At 37.9% G+C, this 15,455-nt stretch overlaps 1 non-coding gene across 1 annotated transcript; it reads left to right on the top strand.

The window, feature by feature from the left end:
- The first annotated feature begins 2,073 nt into the window (after positions 1-2,073).
- Positions 2,074-2,185, top strand: LOC141424440 (U6 spliceosomal RNA). The gene has a single exon (XR_012449369.1). It is a non-coding gene; the product is annotated as a U6 spliceosomal RNA (small nuclear RNA).
- The last annotated feature ends 13,270 nt before the right edge of the window (positions 2,186-15,455 follow it).

The raw sequence follows: 15,455 nt of genomic DNA on the forward strand, positions 1-15,455 counted from the left end.
ATTTCCATGTATATATGTATCATAACCTGAATTGGCTCATCCTCTCTATTTTCCTCCTTTTTATCTTAGTCCCCTTCTCATGGTGATTTCAACAAGTTTAAAAATTCTATATTCATTCTTGTGTAAGAAGTATATCAACCATATTCACCCTCTTAACTTCCTTCTTTTACCCTCCCTCTCTCGTATGTGACCTCCCTTAACATATCCTAGTTTTCATAATACCGTGTGTATTTGTATTATCCCTGTCTTCCACATATGAGAGAAAACATGCAGCCTTTGGCTTTCTGAATCTGGCTTACTTCACTTAAGCTGATGTTCTCCAGTCCCATCCATTTACCTGCAAATGACAAAATTTCATTCTTCTTTGTGGCTAAGTAAAATTCCATTGTATATAAATACCATATTTTCTCAATCCATTTGTCAGTAGTGGAGCAGCTTGGCTGTTTCCATAGCTTAGCCATTGTTAATAATGCTGCAATAAACATGGATGTGCAGGTGACTTTGTTGTAACCCTACATTCCTTCGGATATTTCCCTAGGAGTGGAATTGCTGGATCACATGGCAGATCTATTTTCAGTTTTTTGAGGAGCCTCAATACTGTTTTCCATAGTAGTTGTATTAATTTACATTCCCACAAACAGTGTATGAGGGTCCCTCGTCCCCACATACTCACCAACATTTGTTGTTGTTTATTTGATGGTAGCCTCTCTAACAGGAGTGAAGTGGGATTTTACTGTGGTTTTGATTTGCATTTCCTTTATGGCCAGGGATGCTGAGCATGTCTTCAGGTGTTTTCTGGCCATTTGGACTTTTTCCTTTGAAAAAGTTGTGTTCAGTTCATTTGCCCACTTCTTCACTAAGTCATTGATTTTGGGGAAGTTTATGTTTTTGAATTCCCTGTATATTCTTGTTATTAATCCCTTGTCAAGTGTATAGCTGGCAAAGATTTTCTCCCATTCTGTGGGCAGCCTCTTCAATCTGGTGACCATTTCTTTTGTTGTGCAGAAGCTTTTTAGTTTCATGTAATCCCATTTGTCCATCCTTTCTCTTAGTTGCTGAGCCATTTGTGTTCTATTTAGGAAGTTATTGCTTATCCCTATAAGTTCCAGTACATTTCCTGCTCTTTCCTGCATTAGCTTCAAAGTTTCAGGTCTTATATTAAGGTCCTTAATCTTCTTTGAGTTGGTACTAGTACAGGGTGACAGGCATGGATCCAGTTTCAGTTTCCTGCAGGCAGATACCCAGTTTTCCCAGCAACATTTGTTGAAGAGGCTGTCTTTTCTCCATCATATGTTTTTGGCACCTTTGTCAAAAATCGAGTGAGTGTAGCTGTGTAGATTCATATTTGGGTCTTATATTCTATTCTGATGGTCTTCTTATCTGTTTTTTTGCAAGTACCATGCTTTTTTTAATTAATTGGTGCACAGCCATCTGATAGCAGATTTCTTCTATGGTTTTATAATGTTTTTCTCCTAAAACAATTTAAAACTTCCTCTCCTATATTTGTTAAGAATATGTATTCTAAATTTAAATTAAGTGGAAAACAGTATGTTATTTAAATGTCATACTGGAACACTAGTCAATATGTCCCATCCCATATCATTTAATTTTTAAGAAAATATACTTTGACTTTGCTATTTATTATTTGACTTGAATCTAATAAAATAAAATAGTTTCATAAGGTTACATATTAATTTAATAGTTATGGTTTTGATGGTCTTTAGGATATCAACCCAGTTTTGGCCTAACTTAGGTTATACAAACTAAATGTAAATTGTAATTGTAATACTAATTTTAAGGTGTCATAATCTAAGTTGAGTATCTGACTTAATAATAGGAACAGGAGTCTATAGAATACTTAGAGAAATGACAAATAACATTCAGAATTCTGTGTATTGTGTTCATCATTGTTATATTTAAAAACAGAATGATAAGACTGTTTATCTGGTGAGTCAGTGATTGTTAGATTAAGAATGCATATTTTAAAAGACACTTTCCATCAATGTACTCATATATTAAATAGGTTTCTATATAGTTGCCTTTCAAGTTTTTAAGGAAAAGTTCTTAATACATGTGCCATGCTTACATCAGCAACACATATACTAAAATTGGAATGATACAGAAAATATTAGCATGACACCTATGCAAGAATAACATGCAAATTTGTAAAACATTCCATATTTTCACTGTTTTTTTTAAAAAAAAAAAACAGACAATAGGAAGGTAAAACAGATCCTGTCTTGGGGTTGGTATCAGTGGGTGAGAGGAAGATACGGGAAAAGGATGTGTTGGAGGAAGAATGTAGTGAAATTATTATGTACTCACGTATGTAAGTAGAAAAATGAGACCTGCTGAAACTATTCCAGGAATGAGGAGAGGGGGGATAAAGGAGAATGATGGAGGGTGTCGGAGACAAGGCTCCCTTTGTGAGCCATTCTGTCTTGACCTTGCCCTGGAACATTTTGCGGTTGTTTGTCCCAACTTCTCCATCTCCAGCACAAGATGGCGCCATCCCTGCTTCTCTTCCGGGAGTTTACCTTGCCGCCGGCGCGAACGTGCACCCTATCAGAAGTCCTATAGCAGAACCAGCCAACCAGCCTGCACCTCGTCATACCCCTCACTCCCTCAGCACATAAATACCCCTGTGTGAACAATAAAATTTTGCAGCTTGATCAGAACTCCTGTCTTGCTGTCATCCTTTGTGTCTCTTGTCCCTTCATTCTTCCCCTTCTAGGTTCGCTACCCACGCTGATGTGTCCTGCTGGACGGGACAGGAGGGGGTGAATCCAACTATGATATATAAGAACTTTGGTAAATGTCACAATGCATCCCCAGTACAATACTTTTAAAAAAATCTTTGTGTCTAGACTGATTTGCCTTAAGGTATCAGGTCTACCTATCACATTTACTCCGCTAATGTTTCTACTTCTGGTTGTGTCTAACAGGATTGCTTATTTTCTAGTGAAAGTTGTGAAAAGTCTAGTGAGCAACCTTTGTAAGGATAAATCACCAAGAGGTAGAAAGGCTTCTTGGAGAAAAAGGACAGGTATGCAATCATGTTTCAAAATTGAAGAATTACTAGGGGATAACCGAGACCTGTTTCTAGGAAAACAATGCAATAGCTCCTTGAACTTCATTTGTAAAGGCTGAAGGTGGCTTGGAAATAAAAAATGATTTAAGTAACCAAGGAAGTAAAAGTGTGCTGTACATCTTGCAACCAAAACTTGACTGCAGCAGGGACCCGTGGTATGGCTGAAGATGGATAGATAGTAAAGAACTGAGTGTCCAACACTGGGATCCTGCTCTAGAAAAAAGTACCAGCAGTGATGGGAAGATGATGGGCTGTTCCCCTTTCTGAGCGAGAGTAGTGGACTTGTGATTCAGTGTTCAATTGCTGAGGGTCCTCAGTGGGAGAGCAGTGCTGGGCGGTGGGGTAGGATGGAGAACAGCATGCTGTGCTACTGGTTGTATGGTAGTGGAGGCCTAAGCTGCTTTCAATTTACTTTAGAAGAATAACGTGAGTATATTTACACCCTGAGTGCTGTACAGTCTTTAATGTACTAAGATTTATCCCAGGACAAAAAAGTTTACATCAGAACAGTCAAAATAAAAAAAATTAAAAAAAAAAACAAGCATTCAGACACTGCAAGGAAAATAAAATTAAGAGGAAGAAAAAGATTTAGCACTAGAAGCAAGCTTTCCACAGGTAAATTAAAAAGCACCATTTCAACTGTGGAGCATCAGCTTAACATCTAGTAATATCTAGGGCACAGAACATGTAATAGACCCAGCAGATGGACTATCATGCAAGTTAGAGGATCAGGACACAAGATTAGTTAAGATTATTTTGCCTCTCAGTGATTAAGAGGTGCGGGAAATGGCCCCTCAGAGAAAATTCCTTACATATTTTCCATTATATATTTTTGACAGATTTTTTGAAACCCAGTTTATAAAATTGATCTACCAAAGACACTTTTTTATTGCCTCCAGAAAGAGTGAGATGGGAAATCATTTCCCTTCTAAATTATTTTTTTGCAAAATATGTTTGGGGTTTTAGACTGACTGGAGCTGATTGTATCAAAGGCATTAGCTGTTTAATGCAGCAATTCTGTATATGCCAACTTCTAAATGCATAAAAGAACATGGTTTTGAAATAAGGAGTTCTCAAATAGGATATTTACTTTATATGGAAATGAATGCACTTAAGGGGTAAGCAAATGCAGTTTTTCCTTCCCCTGCATAAAAGAAAAGAAATGAATCCCAGCATAGTGAACATATTTAATTAGTCATCTCATTTACTATATGAACTGCACTTCCTAACATACTCCAAATGGTAAAAATTTTGGGCATACTTTCAGATATTATCTAAATATTCTTCTCATTAATAAAACTGGGAAGCCATCTGTACATAATGTGCAAGGTGAATTGAATTGACAGAGCAATTTTGTTAGTGATTCAATTTACTCAGAGCTTCAGAGTACCTTGAAGCCTCTGGGGTTTCTCCTCTAAGCTCTAACTCATTCCGTCATAGTCCTACTACATTAATTGTTGTTGAAGTAAATTATGTTATGTATGTTCTAACTGCACAGAATAATGGCTATCTAGCTAGGAAAATAAGTCTTTTTAATAGATAATGCCACCCTATTCATGTTTGTCAAAATTTAATGGCAAAAGCAGCAGACCTTGAAAGAGTGCTGGTCTTCTAGGAATTTCTTTAAAAAGAATCATCCTAGTCCAAGTGTAAAGAGGCTAGGGGAGGCCCTGGTATGCAGAGTATCTGACAGTGCATTGAAGGTTCATTCATTTCCTGGGAAATTAAGATATAAAATAAAGAGGGATAATTTCTCTGACATTGTACAGTTGATATTAATTTTCTCAATAAGCTGTTATAGATTAAAATTCCAGAAATGTGGTATAGAAAACATTATAAAGTATGCAATGAAATATTATATTATATAATAAAATGCTATATAAGAATTTGTATTTCATTGTTACTGGCTCTCTACTAAACTGAGGTACATACAGTGAATATTGCTAGGCAAGAAATGAAGAAAGTGAGGTCCAGAGATGTTAAGTGAATAGTCCAAGATCTCAGCACTGGAACTCGCAGAGCTGTGTCCAACCAGCTGTCAGGTAGCAGTTAGTCATGAGTGACGGGTGAGGTGAGACAGGTAGATGAGGAAACAGGGAGATTATATTATTATTATTGTTATTATTATTTTTTCAGTTCTGGGGCTTGAACTCAGGGCCTATACCTTGAGCCTCTCCAGTAGCCTTTTTTTTGTGTTAAGTATTTTAGATAGGATCTCCCAAACTATTTGCCTTGACTGGCTTTGAACTGTGATCCTCCTGATCTCTGCCTCCTGGGTAGCTAGGATTACAGGAGTGAGCCACCAGTGCCTGGCTATCCTTAATAAATATTAAACAGGCCAAACTCAGACATTAAAACAAGAAAGTATAAACTAAAAGGTCAGAGCAGCTAGTCATCCCCTCCCATCTCCTTTGAAATGCTGTTATAAGAATGGGGAGACTTACTGAGGCTCCCTGAATCTGCCTTCCTCTTTGAGATATTAACCAGCTGCAAGGCTGGATGGGCAAAGAGACAAGAAGAAAGGTCTGGCAAAAGGATGCCCTAATGAGAGATTAGGAGTCAGGAACAAGCCAGGCTGGTCAACTAATTGAGAGGCACACAATAAAACAAAGGAAGAAAGTTAGTCACAAAATGCTTTTCACTACTATTTTACCATAAAGTAAGTGTTCCAGAATGCATAGCAAAACAGGACGACCTAAGGCTGACCAGTGCAGAAGAGAAGGCAAGATGCGGGAAGAGAAGTAGTTTAAGAAGCTTTTCCTGAAATTTGGAGGCTACTTAAAAAGCTAGACATCAATCTACCATTTGATCCAGTAATACCACTCTTGGGGATATACACAAAAGACTGTTACTCCAGAGGCACCTTCACATCCATGTTTATTGTGGCACTATTCACAATAGCCAAGTTATGGAAACAGCCAAGATGCCCCACCACTGACGAATGGATTAAGAAAATGTGAAAAAAAAAAAGAAAATGTGGTAACTATACACAATGGAATTCTATGCAGCCATGAAGAAGAACGAAATGTTATCATTCTCTGGTAAATGGATGGAATTGGAGAACATCATTCTGAGTGAGGTTAGCCTGGCCCAAAAGACCAAAAATAGTATGTTCTCCTTCATATGTGGACATTAGATCAAGGGTAAACACAACAATGGGATTGGACTATGAGCACATGATAAAAGCGAGAGCACACAAGGGAGGGGTGAGGATAGGTAAGACACCTAAAAAGTTAGCTAGCATTTGTTGCCCTCAACGCAGAGAAACTAAAGCAGATACCTTAAAAGCAACTGAGGCCAATAGGAAAAGGGGAACAGGAACTAGAGAAAAGGTTAGATCAAAAAGAATTAACCTAGAAGGTAACACCCACGCACAGGAAATTAATGTGAGTCAACTCCCTGTATTGCTATCCTTATCTCAACCAGCAAAAACCCTTGTTCCTTCCTATTATTGCTTATACTCTCTCTACAACAAAATTAGAAATAAGGGCAAAATAGTTTCTGCTGGGTATTGGGGGGGAGAGGGAGGGGGTGGAGTGGGTGGTAAGGGAGGGGGTGGGAGTAGGAGGGAGAAATGAACCAAGCCTGTATGCACATATAAATAATAAAAGAAAAAGGGAAAAAAAATTTGCCACTTAAAAAAAAAAAAAAGAAGCTTTTCCTGGAGTTTGAGAACCAATCCCTCCAAACCACATTGTCACTCAGGACGTGGCCATAAAAGGAGCCAATAAACATATATTAGTTCAATATATAGTTAGCATATGAAATTGGGCAACACCTCACTCTGGGAAATAAAAACTAGACACCCAAAGTCAGTGGAAACCCTCTTGGGAACACTCACTTCTGAGGGTAGCTTTCACTCTTTCACTTAACAAACTTTCCTATCTACGCTCACACTTCCTTGTCTGTGAAGTTCGTTCTTTGGGTTTGTGAGACAAGAACCCTGAAAGCTGACCCTCTCTGTGGCTAACATTTAAGACAGTAAGGTTGAGTGGAGGCTCTTGGTCTTATACAAATCTCCTGTTTCACTAAAGCACACCGAGTGTCCCTATGTTTTGGGTGGGTTCAGACATCTTTCTGTTTTATCACCCATCTTAGCCACCTAGATCCATTGTCTTAATGATTAGAAATGGCTAGACACGACCAGTTGTATTCCCCCAGCTCAGAAAGTGTAATACTGAAACCAGAATCTTCTTGTGAGATCAGGGTCTGCTATACTGGCTAGGTTACAGTTCTTTAGCTCAGTGGCAGGGGGTTCTCAATTCACCCCAAATTCTTTGTCCCATGAATGTGAAGAATGCAGTCCATGAACAAAGTAGGGTGAGCATATAGGCAAGATATTTATTAAAAGAAAAAACAAAGTTCCCACGTGAGGCAGGTAAGGGACCTGAACTGGTTGCCAGTGATGTGACTTGGAGTGAGGTTTTTATTCATTTACCCCAGAGCATTGCTCAATCTCTATGCTAATTATGTGAGCAGAAAGCAGCATTCTGGTTGGCTGTGCCTGCAATGATCTGATTGGTTGTCGCCTTTAAGCCCGGTAGGTTTGAAGTTCCTACTAGTCCTCTCAGTATCCTCATCTGGTTCATCCTGCCTTTCCTTCTTTCTGCCTTTTGAGGTCACACAGAAGTCATAATGTAGTTTTCCAGGGGCTTTTCTGTCCTAGTTACATAATTTTAACTAACTGCCTAGCTTACTTCCTCAAGACTAGAAATGAGGAGCATTATTTTGAGTCTTTACTCCATTTTCTGCATGGGAAGCAGGAAATATTTCTCCCTCCAGACCCTCCTCCATTTCTCTCCACTTTTATCCTGTTATACTAGATTCCTTTCCTAATAAACTTTACTATTACTTTCAGTAAATTTCTCTGTCTTGTCTGAATTCTTCTCTCCCTGGACACAAGGACCAAGGTATATACCAGCACTAAACTTTCTGATAACACAGCTAGCTTGGTTCCAGTGTTCATGTATTTGTCACTGTAATGAGCATCACAGAGCTAGAAAGAAGGATTTGCATGTAGAATCCTAAATGGAGTTAGGCAATCATGCAGGTAAACTGAAGAACTAATATACTTTCAGATTTCTAAAGGTTGAGTCCATAAACAATCCATGAAGTTTTCTAAGATAATTGTTTGAGATAACACAAGATGAAAAATGGCAGCAGATAGAAATTATGGAAAACCATTGTGATTAGTACAGTTGTGGAGAGGTGTTCTAACGAGACCCAGGTCCAGAAGAGCTCAGATCCTTGTGTCTCCTGAACAGAGACACAAATTGCAAAAACAGTAGCAAAGGCTTCTTGAAAGAAAAGGAAAGAATAGGCACCCAAGAGAAAGAGTGTGGGCCTCGGCCAGGTGGTGTTAAGTCCCAGTCCAGGAGGACAGTACACACATGTGAAAGTGAGATAGGCTAAATTTAGGGAAAGTTCAGGACTCAGAAGAATATTACATCTCAGATTAACCATGCTTTGGCTCAGGAACCACCCTCTCCTGACTGGGAACTGCCATGCCCCTTCCCATTCACTGATTATTAGATGGGAATCACCTGGTTCTGCCCTTTTCATAGGTTAGCACAGATTTTAAAATAACCTGGGGAAGGGAAGCATGGTCTCTCATTCTCCAGATTCCACCTGGGCTATGCCATGCTCTCTTTTGTATTTTCCTATCCTAACTTTTAATAAACTCTATTTACATCCATGTGTCCTGTGATGGATTCTTCCTGCTAGACACAAAGAATTTGGAAGTCTTCTGATCATAGACCACACCAGAACTGTTAGCAAAAGATTTCACAAAAAAGCAAGAACTGAAGCAGAAGCAAAGCTTTCTCACTTTCCAAGGAAGGAAAGGGGCTTATTCTAAGAGGTATCGGTCCAGAATGAGGTTACAACTGGAGTTTATAAGTATTTCAGATATAGAAGGAATAAACTATAAATGTCTTGGGGTTTTTTTTGGTTTTTTTAGTTCAGTTAGGTGTTTCAGGAAGCAGCTGGATGGTCAGTTTCTCAATGTATTGCCAAGGTGGTTGTTGGTTAGCTTGTACAAGTTTTTTCTGCCATATCATGAGGCCAAATATGCTGTCAATAAGAAGCAAGTGGGGTTCCTCTTGAATTCAGAAAAACAGTTTCTGCAAAGCCAAGTGAAACAGCCTTTCTGCCAAACAAGATGGAGTCCTTTACAAAATGGAGTGGTTAGGCTAATTTAAGCTGGGCCCTTACAGGTGTCAAAAAACCATTGATTTCTTTGTTTGAAGGGTAATTTATAAATTTTAAGGGCAAACAGGGAAAAATATGGGAGATCTTTGCAAGAGGGGTTAGGGTGATTGACAGGTTTGATTGACAAGGTCTTGTGATTCATCTTGGCATATGTTTATGCTGATTCCCAAGTATTTCATTGTATGGATGAGATGCCATCAATTTTCATAAGTTCTTAAGTAGAGGGTTTTATCTGAGAGGTCAGATGGAGGACAGATTTCCCTTTACTGTGCATGTGCCATTTTCAGGTCTGAACTGGCCGAGAGACTCCTTTGTGTTTTGGAGAACTTACATCTGCAAAGGAATTTACAATTGAAAAGCATTTTACAACTGCGGAGATGTTCAGGGTGGTACTGGGTGGGGAGGAGGAATTCAGCATAGGGTGACCTTTTGCTGAAGAGGCTGGAATTCCAGGGCTGGTTACTTTCCCTGTCACTATCCTGCCTTAGTATCACCTAATATATTTGGTTAAATGCAAATAATTGTTTCTTGTTAAAGGATAAGAAAATACAAACCTGTATTTAAAAAAAGAGACATTATCTAAAAGAAAGCTTGAGTTACAAAACAAATATGATAGCAATTTACAAACCCCATAAAACTTATAGGTAAAGGAAAAAAATTGTTGATTGCAAAGCACATATAAAAACTATATTCTTTCAGGATTGAATAGGTAGAAAGTAAAAGATGATAAACTGGCACCCAGTCACCTAAAGTTTATCATTACCTACATTTAAAAATGCTTGTCTGTGATGAAGGCAACATAAGGAATTAGCTCCAGGACCAAAATATGACAGTCAAACTTCATAAGTGTAGATTAATATGAAGTCTACATTTGTTCAAGGGGTATCTGCAGCTCTTTGCTGACATGAGTTTACTAAGTATTCACATCCAAACAGGTTGGGGAGATTTTTAAATCTTAGACACTTGAGAAATCTGGATAAGCAGATAAGCAATAAGTTTGGTGTTTGTACTAGGAAAAAAAAAAAAAACCCTTCTTTCAGAGAGCAATTTTGAAGATGAAACCAGAATTTTGGACCCCAGGCGCAAATTCCTGGGCTTCCACATGTCAGGTCTGGTCACTTGCCCCAATATGCCAAATAAAAAGACAAGGTGAATGGCAGAGAAAGGAGAGTTATTACAAGGCTTAGGACATGCCCTAGGAAGAGGCAGAGTAAGCACTCAGTCTATTTTCAGCCATATTTAGGGTACCAACATGAGCTATAGCTTTATATAAACAAAATACTGGGGGCAGCCAGAGACAGAGATACATAATTAAACAGTCCCAGTCTCAGGTGTGGCCTTATTCTTCAGGTGATCCAGAGAAATTTTTATCCAGAGTCATTGCCACTTAGTATATGGTCCATCCTGAGGAGGCTGTACCATTGGGGTAGTTTCATCCCTTATAAGATAAGATGTTATGAATTCTGTCCCTTCTGGAATCCAAGGGGACTGGAATCCAAAGCAGACAGAATGGCTTAGAGCAGAGACAAGTACAAAAATGAGTGCAGAAATGCCAAGCTTTTCTCCTACTTTGAGTTAATCATGGGTCCAAGTAAGAAGTCACTAATTTTCAGCAAAAGTACTTTAAGCACCTCTTAAAAAGATGTGTTCCTGAATTGGTGGCTTAGTGTAGAAAAAGAAAACAAACATAAACACTCAAAGTTCTCCCTTGAAAATTCTCAGCCACAGTACAACTCTCAAATTTACAAGATCTGAAATTCAGCTCCTGAGTAACCTAAAAATTGTTATGTCAAAATTCTAGTAATATCATTTCTAGGTTGTTATGAAATCAGTGTATGACAGAATAAAACAAAATCCTTCTTAAAGAGGTTAATTTAAATTCAAGTCCTAATGCTTTCCCCAGGATAGAGTTACAAGGACAAAAGTAAGTATTTCATTACGTGTGTGTACTTTTACATTACAGATAGGAATACATTGTTGTTAGGAAAATGCCAGACACAAAGGAGGCTCCTGAGAGGTATCTCATGTTCAGAAGTTTAATAAGTGAACTGGCTGGCCAAGAGAAGATGGCACAGCAGCCTTCTCTTGGCGGATCAGACCTTAAGTACCATCTAGGGAGGAAGTTAAGGGAAGGCGGGGACAAAGGGAGATGGCAGGCAATAGGGGTCATAGGTTCCTTTTTGCAGGAAACAAAACTACTGTTGGGAGGTTACAAAATGGCTTCCAGTTGCAAAGTGGTGGCAGAAGCTGTTCTATCAATTGTGATGAGAAAACATTAGTCAACATCACCAAAAATACACAGCAGAATTCTGTCTGCAAAATTTCAAATAATGAAGTCAGTAAATAAAAATTAGCAAGGGAAAGTTGTGGATGAGGCTCCCATTTCATGGAAACATGGCAGACAAAGAAACAACAAGGAACAGATGGAATATGGAGGGTGGATCTAGCCCCAAGGAAGACCCATCTAGATGGAACAGAGATGTTTCTGAGTGTGAGAAATTCAAGCCATGATCCCAAGAAGAGACAACCAATCAGTAAGGTCCATAAAAATGGAGCTGGCCAATCAAAAGTGGCTGAACCTGTGGTATAAAAGTTAGTGTAAACCCTGCCTCAGTGTGCTACACTTCTTTGAGTCACTGTCTGACATCTATCTGTTCTCCTAATGGAATCTTAACAAATCTGTTTCTTCCTACTCTCCATCTTGGTAAATTCTTTTACCAACCTGCAGCTACAAATCTACAACAAAAATCACATTCTCTGTGTTCAAGAAACAAAAGAGAGAAATCAGGAGACTATCAAAATTTTTCTAGACAGGCTGGTAAATGAACCAAATAGAAATTTTAAAAATAAAGATCTAGAGGCAGACAAAATGTAGAATAGGGAAAAAGTCATATTTGAGGAGTTTTTCCAGAATTAATAAAGATGACTGTATCATATTTTAAAAAAAGCAATGAACCCAAGGTAATATAAATAAAAGCAGTTTTTTATATGTAGCTCTATTACAATGAAATAGCAGACACCAAAGAAAAGAAAGATTTGCCACAGAGTAATGACACTTAAACTGAGAATTGTCTTCTCAATAACAATGATGCAATGAAAATTGGATGTTTTCTACAAAATGCTGGGAGAAAGTAATGTTAGCATAGTATTTATATGCAATAAAACTATTTTCAAAGACTGATATCATAGCTGTTTACAACCTATCTAAATTACATGGAAGTAGACATGTTTTAACCAAGACATTTTAATGTCTCTTTCAGCTTGACTAAACTTAAACTATCATTTATTTTTTGAAAGTATACTTTTAAATTTAAATTCTAATTCCTTCTCTGCTACTCTTGGCATATTTTTTTTCTGGTGCTGGGGATCAAACACAGAGCCTCCCAGACATCCTTCTGCAAAACTACAACTCCAGCACTGCCTGTCAAAATGTACTTTTTATTTATACTTTAACACATGTTGATTTTACACATTAATGGGGTACATGCATACATCTACACAGTGTTGGGCATGGGAACCTAAAGAAGAGATGAGTGAGTATCCCATTCCCCATGAAGAGCACTCTGAGCCCTGCACCCTGAGAAGGAGTTATGAATTTGCATTCCTGCACTTGAGTTGGAAATATGGTGTCTCATAAATCTGCCACAGGACTGATAAACAGAATGCTCTCAAGGTTGTTCCCCCTCCCATAAGGGGCAAACATATCAGCTCATTGAAGAGAACCCATGCACATGAATCCATAACCAATGTAAAAAACCCATCTAACCCTTATCCTAACCCAGAGTTAAAGCACCCATAAAAAGCCCAGCCTTCACCTGAGCAGGGAGCCACCAGTTTCTGGGCTCTGCTGCACTGCTCTAGCTGTAGCCTTTCCTTTCTCTCTAATAAATCCCACTTTGTGTGCTGGCCTTGCCTCATGAGTCAATCAGCTGCCTCATGAGCCAGTTCTTTGGCCTGAGAAGGCAAGAACACTTGACACTGACCCACAATATTTCACACTGGCATGTAACATCAGGGCCTTCCTCCAACCTCCCTTCAGCTTCCTATAGAGAAATAAGGAACCTACTAAGAAAGAAATTAAGAAAATTCTATTCAGAATAGTTACAAACTATAAAGTATTTCAGAATAAACTTAACTGTGGAAATGAAAGATCTCTCCATCAAAAACTACAAAATACTGATGAAAGAAATTAGAGGACACACAAAATAACAGAAAAATATCCTGTGTTCATGGATTGGAAGAATCAATATTGCTGAAATTACCGTACTTAAAATGCTCTGTAGATTCAATGCAGTTTCCATCAAAATTCCAATGACTTTCTTCACAGAAATAGAAAAATAACCCTTTGAAATCTATATCATTTTATAAAACTACAGTAACACCTAATGTTATTTAATAAAACCAAAATGCAGATGAAAAATCAGCAAAAAGCATGGATTTAAGTATATCATAAAACATAAAGATATGGAGTCAGGGGACAGCATGGGATATACAGACTTGCTCAAAAATGTCACTAAGAATATTAAAATATGGAAAATTTTTATCAAATATTTCCATATTTACAATGAAATTTCTATAAAAATGCATGAGAGGAAGGTGGTTTGCTTGATAGTACTTTTAATGGTCTGAATTGTTTCTTAATAGCATTATGGCAGAAATTTTCTGACAAGAAAGGGGAACTAGATTCCACAAGTTCATTTGTGTTTTGCCATTCACTGGTTTGTGTCCACTTAGCAACATAAAATACTCAAGGACTCATGAAAAACTTGACCATTAATAGTTGGGATTTTAGTGTGATTTTCAGTATTGACTTCTTTTAAGAATGAAGCCTTCTAAACTGTTAGGACTTTTATTAATATGTTAGAAGAGTGATTCAATTAGTCCAGCATTGAGCACCAAAACCTTGGAAAGAAGCACACATTAGAACAGTCATGAAAGGAGTAATTGTTAGACGTTACCCATCTTTCTTCAACAAGGCAATTTTCTAATTGAAACCAATCTTTACAAAATTAAACACCTTATCAATTTACAGATTTTTACCACTTTTCTAGTTTTTCCTAAAGAAAACTGTCTCATTGACCTCTCTCTGATTTCTGTTGCCTAATTCTGATCCACCTCTCAAGTCACATCTCTTTCCCTAACCCAGGGAACACTGCTGTGCTAACACTACTCAGATAGACCCTTCCAAAGTCATACTTCATGGTACTAATCAGAAAACACAAAAATTATGCATTTCCTCGCTGAAATGCAAAATGCCTATTAGTGTAAAAACTTAACATTTCAAAAAAGTTTTTTTTTTATTAGAGTCTGAAAAATCAGAGCTAATTCATGCTTTCTACCTATCTGTAACTGTTTCTTATGTCTCATCTTTATTTAGACAATCACTAATGGCAGCACTGCTGATGGTAGCCTCCTGCCTACGTGTAAGAGAATGTTCAGTCTTTAAAAACCTTAATTCTTACAAGTGAAAGTCTGACAAGGCATCTGGGAGACAAGGCTTCTTGTCTGTAGAGTTTTCTGGAACTCATAATTAATTGCTGGCTTTCATATTTTTGTGACATGCTTCATATGGTGATGTGTATTCTGACTAAGTCTTGCTAACTGTCTGACACCTCACAGGAGGATGGGATGGAGCCACTCCTCAAGTCTTTCACTTGCATGTTCAGGCTGTTTCCATTCCTGAGTTAACTTTTTTTAAATTGTATACCAAATTACAATTGTTGTTTCAGGTTAGAAATGATATTTTTCAGTAATAAAAGCTATGAATTGAAAAATAAAAAGAGCCTCAGTGACCTCTGGAAATTGGACCAAGAAGAAGGTTGCTGTGCAGTGCACTAGGCCCAGGATTCTTTGAACTCCACTGCTTAAGTTAGAATTTCAATTACCCCAGCTGCCATTGCAGCACCTTTGCTAAATGAGCAAGGATGATTAGTTATTATGAATGTGGTTTTCAAAGCACTTTAAAGCAGTGGGAAAGAGATTAAGTGTCATGCTGACCACAACCAAGGCCAAAGGTGAAATGAAGCTGTGGGAAGGGTTTGTGGAACTTTCTGCACCTGAACAGAATGAAGATTAGAGATGATGCTACTGTTACCATTTACAGAGAGAATGATGACTCTCAAATATAAATCAAATTCTGAAAATATAAGTACAA

This window comes from Castor canadensis, chromosome 6 (genome assembly GCF_047511655.1).
Source record: "Castor canadensis chromosome 6, mCasCan1.hap1v2, whole genome shotgun sequence".
NCBI classification, from domain to species: domain Eukaryota; kingdom Metazoa; phylum Chordata; class Mammalia; order Rodentia; family Castoridae; genus Castor; species Castor canadensis.